The sequence below is a fragment of the Excalfactoria chinensis genome, chromosome 1, assembly GCF_039878825.1.
Source record: "Excalfactoria chinensis isolate bCotChi1 chromosome 1, bCotChi1.hap2, whole genome shotgun sequence".
Classification (NCBI taxonomy): domain Eukaryota; kingdom Metazoa; phylum Chordata; class Aves; order Galliformes; family Phasianidae; genus Excalfactoria; species Excalfactoria chinensis.
Genome location: NC_092825.1, coordinates 6373637 through 6386572, shown reverse-complemented (window position 1 = coordinate 6386572; position 12936 = coordinate 6373637). Strand labels below are relative to the sequence as shown.

At 43.7% G+C, this 12936-nt stretch overlaps 1 protein-coding gene across 9 annotated transcripts in view; it reads left to right on the top strand.

The window, feature by feature from the left end:
- Nucleotides 1-12936, top strand: part of FRMD4A (FERM domain containing 4A) — a 341626-nt gene that overhangs the window by 161334 nt on the left and 167356 nt on the right. The gene's annotated exons all lie outside the window — the stretch shown is intronic.

The following is a 12936-nucleotide window of genomic DNA, read 5'->3' as shown; positions in this document are numbered from 1 at the left end:
AATTAGGTCTTGCAGTCTGCACCCTAGCTTTAAGTTCCAGTCTTGGCAATAGTCAAAAGCCCCGCGCCCAGTTCTGTTAATAGATGCTTGCAGCTCAGCAGGACTTCAATCTCAATCATTTTTTTGTTTGTTTGTTCCTTGTGCCTCTGAAGAAGGTAAGCTAAGATTAAAAATACACCCAGAGCTCCAAACCAGAACTTCTCTATCTAGTACATATGTGTAAATCTACTCCAGCACAGAGCTGGGACTGGTATTTACCAATAACACTTCTGTGCCAAATGGATATCCATGAACATTCATTGATATTATGACTTTAAAACAGATCAAGCGGGGATAAATCTTTAAATGCGTATTTACTGCCACAGAAAACAGATGGCAGAAGACAAAGCTCCCATGTTCTTATCCCAAGCTGCAAGCATGTTAAGAATGCAGCAGGAAACGTCATTTTTCCTATAAATAAATTTCTCTTGAGAAGAGAGAACCCAGAGTTGAAGAAAAAAATCAGTCTATCAGCTCTGCAGGCCAAGTCTGAGGCAGGTTTTCCCACGCTGTTCTGCAGCTCTTGGCGACCTTTGCTTTCAGCAAGAGAATAGGACGCCTTCAAGCAAACCCAGCAAAAGAGTTGGGGCATGTATTGCTACTGCACAAATTATTACTGAGTTATTGATTTTCTATCTCCACTGGACAAAGCATAATTCAGCCTTTGCCTTGTTATTAATCATTTTCTAGTGTGCATTTAAGAGGAAAGTGGTTGGAAAACCTCTCACAGCCTGGGCTGTAGTGAGGGTTGCGACAGGGTAGAATAAGGCAGACCTCACAGCGCTCGTGGCTGAGTGGTCTTCATTTGTTAAATTCTCTCATGCAAAAGTCTAAGCAGTGCTGCAGTTGCTCTCTCTGACACCACAACGAAGCAAGGGCTCCAAGGGAAGTCGATCTGCCCAGTTCATACTGTCTGCAGACTGGTACACTGGCATGCAGGTGCTGCAGACCTTTGCTTCCGTGCCATTTTTCAGTATGCCTCTTACTTTGACAGCATCACTACTAATCTGATGGACTGTCAAGGTGAGAGCAGAGTTATTCACATGCAGTGGATAGCAAAAGAGAAGTAGATAATTGAGTGTAGAGAAGATGCCCAAGAGAGAAGAGAGACCTTGAAGCAAGGAACTCCTATTGTCTTAGCAGTTTTTGGCAAGTTTCTCAACTCTCAAAGTAATGAATTCAGTGTACAAACTTGGACCAGCAGAAAAATAGGAAGCAACATTCAGCAACACAGTTCATTTGCGATGAATTAATCACCAGCCCTATAGATAAGTAATTGCGTGTCAAAATATAAAAACTGAATAAGAGGATAAGCTTAAGCAGCAAAACTGTCACCTGTATAATGCTCTGATATAATCATATGTGACTGCCGAAACATCAATTTTATCTGCTTCATCTGAGCTTTATCTTTTCTGACCTGTTCACAAGTATTTGGGGGGAATTGGTTTAATTTGAACTCTACCTAGACAGACAAATGCTTGGCACACCCTCTTGGGTGTCTGGAAGTTGTAATATTTTCTGACACTTCTAAGAGATGTAACAAATCAAAACAGACTTTTCGTGAAATGGATCAGGAGCTGTGCCAGACTTTGTTCTCCCAAAATCTATTCAGGTTAACAGTGCAAGAGGTGAGAGCACAGCAGAGGTTAATAGATAGTGACTAGTGAACTCTACTGAGTTGGGAACCAGGATACTGCTCAAATGGGCTTCAAATGGTTGGAGATTAATTCAATTATTGGAAGCGCTCAAGGTCTGGAGACCTCATGAGCAGAGGCTCTTCTATGAAATTTCCACTTTGTAATCTTATTCTTAATAGAAAATGAAGAGATTTTTTTTCATTGCGTCTTGGCATTTCTTGTCTTTTTGTTGGCCAGGCCCTGGGAGAGCAATGGCAGGTAGGGGGACAAGAGCAGGCCAGGCAACTGAGGTCAGAGCCAGAAATGAGCTTAAAGTTATTGATCTGGGTGGAGAGGTCATATGAATTTGGTTATATGGATTTGGAGCAGGAGAGTTGCTTCAGCAGCTCGTGGAACCTTTTAGATATCCAGCTAACAATTCTGCTCAGGGCTTTCTTGGGCAACTAGCACCATGTCTGGATCACACGGCTCACCAACAGCCTAAGGCTCAGGAGATGTAGTGGTTTAGTATCAAACCAGGTTGTCCCAAGGTAGTGTTTCACAGCCCAAAAAGCAGGAATTTATAACCTCGTTGTTTCAGTCTTTTCTGAGAGCATCAAAGAAATGGTGGGCTTTCATTCCACCAACAGATGTCTATGAGAGACTCTTGCACTTCAGTTTTCCTTGTTGACCGAACTCTCCAAATTGCACAGGCAAGGAATGCAATTAGGCTGTTTTCCAACAATATCCCATGAAAAACTTTTGAAAAGATAATGGTCTGCAAATGATGTGTTTTAGTCACCCTCACACATTCTACAATTCATCTGTATTCCTGGAATGTATTAAGAAGGTGGAATTAGGGTTGTGCAGGCTTTGAAATAGGTGAGCCGCTTTCTTAAATGAGGTTGAAAATCATCTTAGCTTCCAACACTGCCTCTATAAAATCATCAAGACTTGATAGGATGTGACCAATGATGTCTATTTTCTCTCCAAGTTTTACACTAGGTGAACTCTATGTGAAACAGTAGCTAAGGACTGATCCCCAGCTATTGTCAGCTAAGGATCCATCCATCCTCTGTAGGTCTATCTAAAAGATTGTAGTTCAGAACAGAAATTGCTGCAAGAATGACTCCCTGTGACCTCAAAAATGTCTGCCATAGGGAGTTTTCATTCTGCTAACTCCCAATAGATGACTTATACTACACATTTTAGAGAAGCTCATCAAAAATATATTTAAGATGAGAGTTTATATTCTTGTTTGCTGGCTTGTATTCCCCATGTCAACTACCTTCAACTTGTAACTTTGTCCGGCCTACTTTTACACATTTATCTCATACAACTATACTAGTTTTCCACTATCCCTTTAGGTCTTGTTAGTAGTAAAAAAGAGAGAGCAATTTGTGTCTCTTGATGACAACTCATCCTCATATGTTCAAAACCAAATTAAGATGGGATGAATTGCCATCTGTGTTGACAGCCATCTTGCAACTTTAGAGGGAACAAAGCCATCTCCAGCTAGAGAAGATGAACACCATTTCTGCACTACATGCTTACTCCTGCAGACCAGAAGCCAGATGAGGCATCTGGGCTGGTCCAGGGGCTCCTTTCCCCAGAACAGAGCTCAGCGCTGTTACTGTTGCCTGCAAGTAGATCTTGGAGTTCCTTGTATTCGAAAATATCATCCAAGAAAACCTGTCAAGGCTCACATGATGTACAGGATATTGCAAGAGGGAATCTTGGCCATCCCAGGCCACTCTTTAAAGTGATTCCTTATAATATGCATTATATTACATGTTATAAGGGCTCTATAGACAGTAGTCCTCACCAGAACTTTACAAGACCCAGACAGTGCTGTTGTTCCTGCTTGGCAGCCGGGATGTTCTCAGAGCAAGAGCCAAGGTGAATTGTCAGCACTGTATCTGAGTGTGTTCCAAGCAGGGTCAATCTTCAGGGCTCCTGATAGCTGGAGCTGTACATCCGCTCTCATTCTGCCTCCAAAATCTCTCCACGCAGCCCATGCTGCAAACCACACGAGGGACTGGGAGGAGGCTTTTCAAATTCTCATAATTTCCACACTGAATTGTTGGAAAGCTTCCTTTTTTTTTTCTGCCCTGAGCTTTGCTGTCATGCAGCCATCTAATATCTTCCTGTAAACTTTCAAATGCACCAATAGTGGAAGTTTCCTGCAGATGAAAAAGGATTTACTTCACTTACAGCAAGAGGGAACCTGGCCAAGAAAAGTCATAAAAACAGAGGACGTTGATTTTTAAAAGCACAGTCAATGCAGTTACGTTACTGCATTCCAACGCATGTAATCAGCCACTGGAGAGCAGTTAAAATGGCCTTGGGGCCGACCTCCAGCTTCTGGGGTTGCTGTCAGGGAATAGATAAATAGGCTGATGCCAGCTGATAATCTATCCCCTTTTCCTTAAAATCAGTCACAGCAACACCGCCCAGGTCCAGGGTTGCAGCAGCATGTTGAAAGTTTTTCACTCCTGAGCTTGCTTTGTTGTATTAATCCACAGGGTCTGCTATCCAAACTTGTTTTGAAGTGAAATTGCTGAAAGATTCAGGGCAAGGGTGTAGTCAGTGTGAATGCTTTTCTGCGAGGGCCGAGAGATGCTGTGAGGTCTCTGAGCACTTATTTCAGAGCCAAGCACTGATGTTTTCTCTGGAGCCAGCAACATCCCTTCCCCAAGAGTCACAGAACTATAGAATCATAGAATGGCTTGGATTGGAAAGGATCTTAAAGATCAAATTTCAACCCCTGCTATGGTCTGTTTGCCCCCCAGCAGATCAGGCTGCCCAGAGCCCCATTCAGTCTGGCCTTGAACACCTCTAGGGATGAGGCATCCATAGCTTCTCTGGGCAACAGTGCCAGTGCCCTCCATTTAAGGGCTCAGTGTGAAAAGATCCTGTTAGAATGAAAGGAAGCAAGGCTTTTCTGAATGTCGACATCTTTAATGAAACTCCAAAGGGATGACACAAATCCAGATATGCTGAATCACTTGAAGACGGATCAGATGTCTTCTGCAGCCTCAGATACGTCACCATGCTCTTGCATGCAGTCCCTCTCCCATGAGGTGAGTGAGGCCAGGACAGGCTCCAGGACTGCCCTCAAATTCCCCAGGCACCAGGCTCTAAGAAACCCTTCATTGTTTGTGTTTTGTAACTATTGCCCATCAGAGAGTCAGTGACCATCTCTTGCCCCAATGCATGCAAAGCCAAGAAATGCTCACATAAAAAGGCCCATGTTCTTTTATCCTGGAATGAACTGATCATGTCCAGTCAGATGGGGACAGAGCCCAGAATATCATCGACATGGGCCTTTCTTTCCCATGACAGCTTCCCCAGTCAGAGCCTAAGTAAACATGAGGTCATCAGGAATTTATAATTGCTGGGATTTATGACTCTCCTGATCACGGTCTTATACAAGCAATAAGATGTTTTTGTTATTTGTTATTCTGTTCTATCTTAATCACTCTTGACCACCGTATTTTGAAATCAAAATCTGAGAGGTTGTTCCCTTCCAAGGTGCCGCTTCTTGTCTGGTTGAACCATGCCCTGTGCATTGTTGATTTTGGTGGGATTCAGATGTAGATCTTCCCATTCCTCTCAAAGCACAAAATAAGGGCCCTACTGATAGAGCTATGATGTATTTGAGACATACCTCCTTTACACTTCAGACCAAGGCAGTAGTTTAATAGAGATGTTCTCACAGCTGAGCATCCTGTTTTACCTCCTTTTCATGATGGTGCACAGTGATCCCAAGAGCTATACCTGGGATTCTCAGGACTTTGAATGATGATCTTTGAGGTCTCTTTCTACCCGAGACACTCTATGATTCTATGATAAGGCAGAGTGGCAGAATTTTTGCTCTGTCCTCTGGCTTTGCCTGAGGAACAGCTTGGAGGAGTGCTGGTGCTGCCCTGGTTTATACCAAAGTCTAGGAAAATGCACCTTCAAAAAAGCACCATGATGGAAATGCACACTTCTCTACTTTTTAGAATCCTGCAATAACCCCACTGAGATTAACCAAGACCAACTTTGTTTTTGAAGTGCCTGTTTCACATCTTGGCTCTGTGAAGGAAGCTTTCCTCTGCTTTGGGAGGCTGTGGCATGACTTTTCTCACTGCTGTCTGCCTGTGTGAGGATGAACCCCAATCCCTAACCCTCCTCCCATGGCTGTGGCTCATTGCTAGAATCACTTATTGAGGGCAATGGACCACACACTGCCAGTACTTGTCTGTGAGGTAAAGGTAGTCATGCCAAGGTGAAGAGCAGCTCACCATCCTAAACATGGATGGAGTGTTTAGGACAGTGAACATCAAGAGCCACAAGTGCAGATCAAAAGTCCTTCAGCCCTGTGGGAGCTTCCAGAAAGAGTAGGCATCATGCTGTGATTGAATTGCTGAGTTGCACAGGGTGTGCTGTGCCTGACCTACAGGAGAAGGCATGGCATGGCATTTCAGGCAGGCACACAGGGCTGTGTCACATATGGCCTAGTGGGAACTGCCCAGAAGGAACGAGGGTGATTTTGCATGTGGTTCAAAGAGAATTGCATGGATAGCCCTAAGCAGGGAAGTGAGTCTATTTCAACCACATAAAGCTATTCAGCTTGAGAAAAACATTAGCTGTGTTTTGATCCCCCTTTCTTTCCAAGCTACTGTGGCTCTTGGGCAGAACTTCCAAGTTCTTCATTCTCATAAAAGTTCCTATATTTGTTTTCCTCAGACTTGAGACCTCTTTAAAAATATATATATATCAAAAGATCTGCCATATCCCTCAGCTGCAAATGATTTAATCATTCTTGGCTTTGTGTGATCTGAATATTTTCTTGTTCTCTTGCTTTGCAGCTGTGACCTACTTAATTACAAGCAGGAAACAAACCCCAGAATCATTAGACATTCTGCCTGGAATGAAGAAGAGGAAAAAAATAAAAATCTTATGTCGTTAAATACTAGGATGTCCTTCTTAATAACAGGAAGTCAAGATGCAGATAGCAACAGTGAACATTTGAGTACTTTGTGCATCAAGATAAGGATGGCAGCGAGTTTATGGGTTTTATTTTTTATGGCATGGATGTTTTGGGGGCAGGGGAAATGACAGATGCTTCTAACAACGGTCAAAATGGGAATGAGTCATAAATTTCTAAAACAAAGAGCGTAAATCCTCTTTGTTTTAACTTCTGAACAGCTTTAGTATTCTGCCCACGGAGAAAACAAAGTGACTGACTTGCTGCTTCGATCCAGCCGCTTTCAATCCATTTTCTGGAAGCTATAGCAAACAAACTAGGCAGTGAGTTTGAATTCTACGGTCGCAAATTATCAGGTTGGAAGGCAGAACATGAGGGAGTTTTATTAACTGCACTCTTCCTCCTCAGATGGAGTCTGGGATACTATTAATAGGTCCTGGAGCTCAGCACCCTATCCGGGTGTGCTGGTGGGTATGTGGGTGTAATGGTGGCTGCAGAAAATATCCAGAGCTAGGGAAATCCAGCACTGCCAGCATTAGGGACTGGCTGTTCCACAGCAGCACTTTAGCCTGCTTGGCCCAGTTATCCATAGTGATAGCAGATCAAAGATACAAATCTCTCAGAGCATCGTGAGACAATAGAAAATGCTGTTTGTACAGGGTTTAAAGCTGAGCAGCAGCAGAAGTGCAAGTTATCATCTTCTGTCAACTGTGCGTGCATTATCACTTTAGGTGGCATGGATCCAGTGCTGTCCTACAACACAAATGGAGATTTTCCATTAGCAGGAGCAACAGGGGTCTGTGTTTTGGGAGCAAACAGGGTAGAGGTCAACTCTCATGCTCTACTGAGAAGGTCTGACTGGTCCCAGCTGGGGAAATGTTCTCAGTATGGAGATCTCTTGTAGTATAATAATCCCCCTGTGCTGACTCTCAAGTTTCCCATCTGCAGATTAATTGTTCTGTGGTAAAAGAGATAACCAGTGAGCCAGCCCCACGTAGATGCCGTGAATGATTGTGCAGGCATTGCGCTTGGTGGTGTTAACAGCTCAGCCCATGGTTTCCTCTGGGAGCTCTGTACTCCACAGCCAGCAAAGCCATCACTTTCCTCCACAGCACTCTCCCTGTGCACTTTTAGCACCACCTGTGTATACAGAGTGCTGCTCCCACAGGGAACATACGTGTACATAGTCATTCTTCACCTCAGGGAACATTTATTCACCCATGGTTTGACAATCGCCGTAGGATCTTTCAACACAGAGATTCTGTTATCGATCCAAAATACCTTAAGCATTTATGTGGAACGTGACCATTTGGCTTCCCAGCAGGCTGAACACATATTTATTTTTTTAATGTAATGCAGCTCCCCTGAGATTTCGTAGCACCTGAAAAAATGTCAGTTAAATAATCTACTGAGGAAATGGAGACTCATAAAGCAATCTGACTTACCTAATGTTACTCAGGAAACTGATGTCTTTTCTGGAATAGGACCAGATCCCTCCTCATTGCTACTCAGAAGGTCAAATTTGACCAGCTTATATTATATCTGTCCTCTCCTAGTGACAATTACATCCTAAGCAGAAAGCATTTCTTTGAAATGATCATTTATGGGGAGCTTCAGAATAAATTAAATATATGTGATTTATCTTAGACAGGAACAGGCTTTCCAACATGCACGCAACATCAAACATATGAAATCTGCTCCATTGATTTTCTAAAATATGTTCCCTTTGCCCTCCTCCTTTTTAATGAAACGCTCAGCTCTTGTCTGTGAACAGGAAGAACTTTGTATTAGTCACTGAATGCAGTGAGTGTTACCACTGGGTCTGAATCAGACAGACCACTTAAATATATCTGCAGGAGAAGTTGTAAGAAAATGTTCTAATGAAACAGGACATTTGTGCTGTATGTACACAGACAGCAAGACTGCCCTTCATTAAATTGTCCATCTTGCCATAGGGCAAGATAGCAGACTGGTTTTTTTATGAGCCACCAAATTTATCCTCTCCCCCAGGCAAATAGCACCTGCAGTGTGCAGCAGTGTGTCCTCCAAACTACAGCCAAGGCCGTGGACTTTTGACAGCTTGTCAAGTATTTGCTAGTAAGAAGTGGGAAGCATATGCTAGATGTACATTTAGAAATGATGTGAATTAGAAATGATGTGAAAGGAGGTCTGTAAGAAAGAAAGGAACAGACACTTAAGCAGGATCTGTTGTGATAGGACAAGGAGAAATGGTTCCAAAGTAAAACCCAAAGATGTGATGGATGCTCCATCCATGGAGACACTCAAGGTCAGGCTGGACAGGGCTCTGAGCACCAGCTGGAGCTGTAGGTGTCCCTGTTCACTGCAGGGGAGTTGGACTAGATGGCCTTTAAAATTCCCTTCCAGCTCCCACAGTTCCATGATTCTCTGATTCTGCATGGGTTCAGGGGATCCCATATATATATATACACACTTGTTCCAATCTCTAAAGGGATACAGAAAAGTTAGAAACAAGAAAAATGTCACTGAACAGGTACATGACTCCAGTGAACACACAGGTGTGTCCCATCTTTAGTCTGAAATTCAGTACCTGCCCCTTGGGCACAAATAGGTTTATCTGAGGTTCAATTCTTTCATCCCTGAACCTTGCCAAAGGCTATTTTAGGCACTGGTGAATAATGTGGAAGGAAAGCAGCTCAGCTCCTGGATGAGCTTTTCATTGCCCCCTGTTCATGTGTGCCTCCCGAGCAGGCTGCGATTTTCCTTTTTTCTTTTTCCTTTCTACCAGCCAAGAATAACTCTCCTGAGCATTTTGGCAAACAAGATCAGTGAGCAGCATGGTGAAAAACCTTATAGTGACGGGCATGTGTGAATGCATGCTGCTTTGATTGGACACCCCGGTCACAGGACGTTACCATCCCCAGTGGGATTAGAGTTAATCATAAGCTTTGGGTTTCCAAAGTGAATAATCGTATTTAAGATCTCGCCATTCACTTTCCATGGCTGTTCTGCACTATTTACTTAATACATTGCTCTGACCTACATCCCCTCCCGCAGACTCATTCACTGCAGTACTCGCAGAGAAAAAGGATTAATAGCAAATCTCTCCACAATCTCTCTCACGTTTCTGCTTAGTAGAAGTGAAATCACTTCAGCAGTTTGAGCATTAGGGACAAGTATGGACCCGGCTTCGTAGGACTCACTTACTTTTAAACCTTGTTAAATCGCGAACACAGCTTACTTTCAGAAATGAATTGTGTATTATTTGAGGATATGACATACTCTCCTGTGTCAGTCAATAAAAATCCCTCTAAAATGAGGACACATACGGTCTAACACACGAGGAGCTGCTGTTTACAGAACCATCATACTTAGCACTGCCAGAGCACTTCACATTTTCAGAGAGCTTTAGAGATATTATGATCAAGGTGGATGACTGGAATAGTAAATTTTCACTCGATTATCACTGTAAAGCAGCAGTTTGTTTCGTTATGGACCATTTTGGGCCAGATGGACTCATGAGAACATCTGAGAAAAATGGTCAGGGTTTCCAACTCGTGATGTTCTTCTGAAAATATAAGTGGCAGAGCAGCCTTCAGCTTCTGGCATTTTCTCTTCAGGAGAGATTTCGGGCTGCCATTGACAAGGGGTGGAAGCTCTTTATGTTTGTGTTCAGGGCAGCATGTGACGGGTGAAGGTGAGAAGGTGTGGTGCAGATGTGGCCTGCTTTTCCATCAGGCAGGATATCTTTGGGTAAATACTCCCACAAGCCACTTCCTGACGTGCAGCTTAAGAGAAGTGCACTATGACAGTGATGGGACCTGGGGGAACAGCATGGAGCTGTGTCAGGGCAGGGTTGTGTTGGGTGTCAGGAAAAGGTTCTGTACCAAATGGTGGCAGGCATGGAACAGGCTGCAGTGGGCACAGCCCTGAGCTGCTGGAGTTCAAGAAGCATTTGGACAATGCTCTCAGACATAGGGTTTGAATGTTGGGTGGTCCTGTATGGAGCCAGGAGTTGGACTCAGTGATCTTTATGGTTTTGAGTTTTTCTGTGATTCTGTACAATTCTGCAAATGTTCAAGCACAAGCACTGTCCAGGTCTCATGTCCCAGTCAGAGAGAGATCTTAGTGTAACCCAGAACGATTACAGGGTGAGCCAAGTTACTTTTCATTGCTCTAATGGGCACTGGCACTTGATCAAAACTGTGAACAGGTCCCATCTGGACATCCACACTTGATTCTCATTCCCTCTTTAAATTTAGGTAAGTTTCCTTTGCCTGGAATATATATATTGCCTATTAGAGCTCTCAAAGCCTGAGGTTCTGTGCCTTTAACAGATGATAAGACCTGGCAAAACCACAAGAAATAAAGTTGATGTTATCCAGACTTTTCACTCTGTAAGCTCCCGCTGTCCTTCACCAACCTCACAGTGCAGAAACCCTCCACTGTCCCTCCTTGGGAGGCAGTGAGGCCACTGGTAGTAGGAAAGAGGGAGAATCCCAAAAGGGCCAATGTGAGAGATGAGACCACCGTGGTTGGAGTGGGGACAGAGTAAATTCAGAGTCTGAGACTCTCAAATTGAATTAGAGTTCAACACCTATTTAGGAATTCCTGCAGTTTGTGATCCAGAGCAGATACAGAAGAGATCTTCCGAAAGCTCCCACCAAGAGCTCTTTGCAAGGACATGGAAAGCCTACAGAAAGACATGGGGAGACAGTGGATCATCCCTCCCTGGTCCCGTCTGGTTGGCCAAGAAAATGATGTGCTAGTAAGGCACAAGGAGAAAAATGCAACCAGTTAAACATCTCAGAAAACCACTTCCAGCACAAGAAAGCATGAAGCTGGAACATGAAAGGGAACTTTACACATGAAGATCTAACAACATGAATCCTCTTAGCATTATAGAGAAATGAAGATCAAAAAGGATAATGGATTTGAAATAAGACTTAAAAGACCACATTGGCCTGGAGCTGCAGGGACCATTGGGGCCATATGTTAAGCAGAAACAGGATGTTTCTGGTGTGTCTACAGCAGGCTCAAAGGAAAATGCCCTCCTTCCAGCATGTCTGTCTGTCAACACACCCAAGTACATCCACACCCACTGGAAAGCTGTGGGTAGAGAGCACACTGGGGAGTAATGCTGAGCTCCTTCTTCCAAGGCCAGAATATGAAATCTGCCTAAAGGAAAAACATGGACGTGTCTCTTGAGCTCTTGATGCAGGCAGTGTCTACCTACATCAATAGCAGGGTGGCTTTCAAGGAACCGCGGTGAGAAGGAGCACGCTGCTGGGGCTGGGTTGGGTAGCCCACCCTCAGCCTTCAGTGACATCCCCACGATGCAACACAGCAGCTCAGGGTGGTTCTACTCATTTATTTATTTTAATCTTCCTTTTCATGGAAAGTAAGGAGCAATTTTTACACCCCAGTAACAGCCTTTGGACTGTCAGTAAAACGTGGGAGGTTTTATAGTAGCTGTTTTGCCTGACGTTTTCTCAGAGATAGCGGGAAATAGTGCATAATTAGAGGGTCTGTGTTGGAAAGGCCTGCAAATACCTACAGATCTATGGAGAATGCAAATATCTGAACTCCACGCAGAGTACAAATGGCTTTTTTTGCAGTTCCCCCAGAGCTCAGCTGGATTATCCACATTCAGGCAGCTTTTACCCCCTCAAAAATAGTGTGTTTCTAATTAACAGGAAAACCTTGCAGGAAACCAAACAATCTGCTCTAATCATGAAGGTAAATCTCCACATTCGGATGCCCACTATAGACTCAAGTGACTGCAAAGGATCCTGCTACAACCTATCAGTTAAATAAATATGTGTTTTCTGAAAGTCTGATTATGTCATCAGCAGAGTGAAAAGGCTTCTTCAGAGCTGCCCTCATCTGTTGAGTAATTACCGAGTTGGGACAGGGGCCAAAAGGCTCCTTTTGAACACACAGAAAGACTAGATGCACATGTAGAGCGGCTAAATATAAACCTGTGGCATATCCTCCATTTCCCCTGCTCTCCCCCTTTCAGAATACCAAGGAGGTTACATCACATCCCAGAGCAAGTCGTTGTGATGGTTTCTTCCCCCCTTTATCAGACGCATTTCTTTCTTGTGCTCCCTGGCAGAGATCTTAGCCGCCAGAATATAGCCTAGAGCAAATATTGTATAGTCAAGCTGTATTAAACAAATATCTCTCTTCCAAATGAGGCTGTATAGTTCCTGGTCCCTTATGGAGACAGTGTGTTATTTAGTTTACAGGAAGACAAAGAAATCATGAAGAGATGATGATGATGATGGGGCTGTTTGGAATGGAAGAGGGAAGGCTCTGGGGACA